Source organism: Amphimedon queenslandica, unplaced genomic scaffold (genome assembly GCF_000090795.2).
Source record: "Amphimedon queenslandica unplaced genomic scaffold, v1.1 AMPQUscaffold_11494, whole genome shotgun sequence".
Classification (NCBI taxonomy): Eukaryota; Metazoa; Porifera; class Demospongiae; order Haplosclerida; family Niphatidae; genus Amphimedon; species Amphimedon queenslandica.
In genome coordinates, this window is record NW_003548264.1 from 4,959 (window position 1) to 7,717 (window position 2,759).

Consider the following 2,759-nt stretch of genomic DNA (forward strand, 5'->3'; position numbering starts at 1 on the left):
AGGAGCGAGATAAAAATTTAAGCAAGTAATAAAACGCTTACCATGTCAAAAAAAATATTCAATAAGGAAGCCATGTAATCAGACACAATTCATTTGAACATAACCTAAAGGTAGGGGAAAGAGAGGGAGGGAGAGAGAGGGAGGGAGAGAAAGAGGAGGAGGCAGATAAATTTTAAGCAATAATAAACGTTTACCATCTATGTGAACAAAATTAAATGATACAGTCTTGTACACTCAGAGACACAATACACTTAAAAAGAAGTTAAAACCTACAGGTATAGGACAGAGACAGAGAAATGACGAGACAGAGAAAGGAGGAGACAGAGAGAGGAGGAGAGATAGAAGAGGAGGAAAGAGATAAAATTTCAAGCAATTAATACAATGCTTACCATATCAAAAAATGATGTAATCAGATACAATTCACTTGAAAAGAAGTTAAAACCTATACTGAGGTAGGGGGTGGCGACAGAGAAAGCAGAGGAGAGAGAAAGGAGGAGGCAACGAGAAAAAAGAAGCCGCAGAAGAGAAACAAAAGGGAGATGAATTTTTAAGCATGCAACTAATAAAATTTTTACCACATCAAAACAAAATCAATAAGCAAGTCTTGTATGGACGCAATCCATTTTGAACACAGCTATTGGTAGTCTTAGAGGAAAAGAGAAAGCAGAGAGTGAGAGTACTTTTATATTGATTATTAGCATGCCATGTCATGAGAGTTTTATAACAACAATATCAAGTCTTACTCAATCAGTCTAGACACAAATCATAACCTAAGGGGACAGCCTGAAGGAAGAGTCACAGAAATAGCTGCTGACATGGAAGCGGGCTTCGAAAATGAGATAACTACAATAAAATGAGCAAAACTATCGTAATAAATACATAACAGAAGTAGTACCATACTTTTCTGGGGATTTCAAAGAATACAGAGGCAAAACTAAGAGCTAAACGGCCAAAAAATAGACTGGCAGTAATGGAGGACAAAGAGAAGGAAGCCATTTGCAGGCTTGCAGCTGGATTAATTTGGAACTGAACTGCGCATGCGCAGTGGGCGTGGCATTACTAGATTAATTATTACATTATTATTATGAGTGTAATTATTACACATTGATGGTGGGTATTTTCCACCAAAGGGGGGAATATAACACCAGGGGGTTTCACCCACATTGGTGGAAAACCAAAAAGTGGGTACCTTCCACAGATATGGTGGGTATAACCCACCATCGTTTTTGCAGTGCACTCCTAATAATAACAAAACACACCTTTTGGGTGTGGTTTTGATTGAAAGCTACCCAGGCATAGCCTGGGCATGCCTGGGCCTGCAGCCGCCTATGTACTGAGTTACTCTTGGGCTAGTGTTGTGTATTTATACTTGAATTGCATTGCTACCCTGGCGTTTATTCGAATATGGCTTCTATTTAAGGATATACGGTACACTACTAGATGAGGGTCCCATTACTGACATTGTTATGATAACACATTATACTATCTACAATACACTGGACTAATGTTTACTGGTATTCCTAATTTAGTGGATTTCATGCATCATCTAACACAATTTGTAAATAATTAAATTCCAGGAAATTCAATTATGCTTAGTATAATTAATACTGGCCCAAAAAGGAGCTTTCAATCTTCATAATATACACATGAGGTTATTCAATGTTTAGTGTACTTAGTTCTACCAGAAGTAAGGTTGAAAGATGAATGAGGTAATGTATGGTAATAGACCAGACCCTTGCTTTGTAGAGGGAGGGACTGGCTATGTGAGACTAATAAGGAATGAATCTAATCAAGTGGAAATTTGTACTCATTACAAGTCCTTTTATGTAAAGATATTTACTCATTGATATTGTTCTATTATTATACTCCCACTACTGACTATATACATGTAATACTGTCAATGAATCAATGAATACATGTACATGTATCTATGATATAGTGTCATATCTGACACTGGACAGGAGATGGTAGTATATAGTGGGGAATTTCCTTCAGGTGTTTTTATCTAAAATTAAAATTCAGCACAAAAAATTATGTTGTAATCATTAATTCTCAGAAATGAAAATATAAAGCAGTAATATTATTGACATTATACTAAAATTAATGTGTCACTCCCAATGGATCATTGATGGTAGGTATATAGTGTCTGAATGAATATGGAAAATTTACTGTCTCAAAGCAAAAATAACTCTGAGGCCATTAGCTGTGCATAGCATACTACAGTACACTGTATGTACATGTACAGTACAAGACATGACAAAAGCATTATATCTGAAATTTGGGACAATTCCCAAACTATAACTACATCAATTGAATCATATATATGTACATGTAGATCTACCTACACACATTAACCAACACTGAGTACAGTATATATCATGTATACCGGTATACATTGTATCAGTACATTACTAACACAATATGTACAAGACATTAATTATATACTCACTGGAGTGTCCCGATAAGCTATTCCTAACAAAAGAGAGCGAAAGAAAATGAGAAAAGAAGAGAATGAGAGGCTTGAGAACGAGTCAGGAAGCTGAAGTCAGCAGGATTTGGGCATGTCCGACAATATTTTAGGTGTGGTCCGTGTGGACTTAGAATCTACCCACGTGAATACACGTGGGTTGACTGTGCTGGAAGAATTTAAAGACTGCATGTGATATTATCCTCTTAAAACTTAACAATAATACTCAGTGTCAGTCTCTGATCCATTGGAATGAATCTACTATTCAACAATCATGACCTCTCTCTCTATT

At 36.2% G+C, this 2,759-nt stretch overlaps 2 long non-coding RNA genes across 4 annotated transcripts in view; both read right to left on the reverse strand.

Moving 5' to 3' along the window:
- The window catches only part of LOC109589255 (uncharacterized), a 4,025-nt gene extending 1,423 nt beyond the window's left edge, over window positions 1-2,602 (reverse strand). Inside the window, exon 1 of the long non-coding RNA XR_002188622.1 lies at window positions 2,450-2,602. This is a non-coding gene — a long non-coding RNA (uncharacterized LOC109589255). The remainder of the gene's footprint in view (window positions 1-2,449) is intronic.
- Window positions 7-1,236, reverse strand: LOC109589254 (uncharacterized). Of its 3 annotated transcripts, XR_002188620.1 has the most exons (6): window positions 901-1,236; window positions 744-843; window positions 576-645; window positions 390-447; window positions 195-269; window positions 7-104 (listed from the first exon to the last, which is right to left on the reverse strand). It is a non-coding gene; the product is annotated as an uncharacterized LOC109589254 (long non-coding RNA). The 3 variants fall into 3 exon arrangements; XR_002188621.1 differs by lacking the exon at window positions 7-104 and having other exon boundaries at window positions 212-269; window positions 390-442; XR_002188619.1 differs by lacking the exon at window positions 7-104 and having other exon boundaries at window positions 212-269; window positions 576-843.
- Window positions 2,603-2,759: the final 157 nt, after the last annotated feature.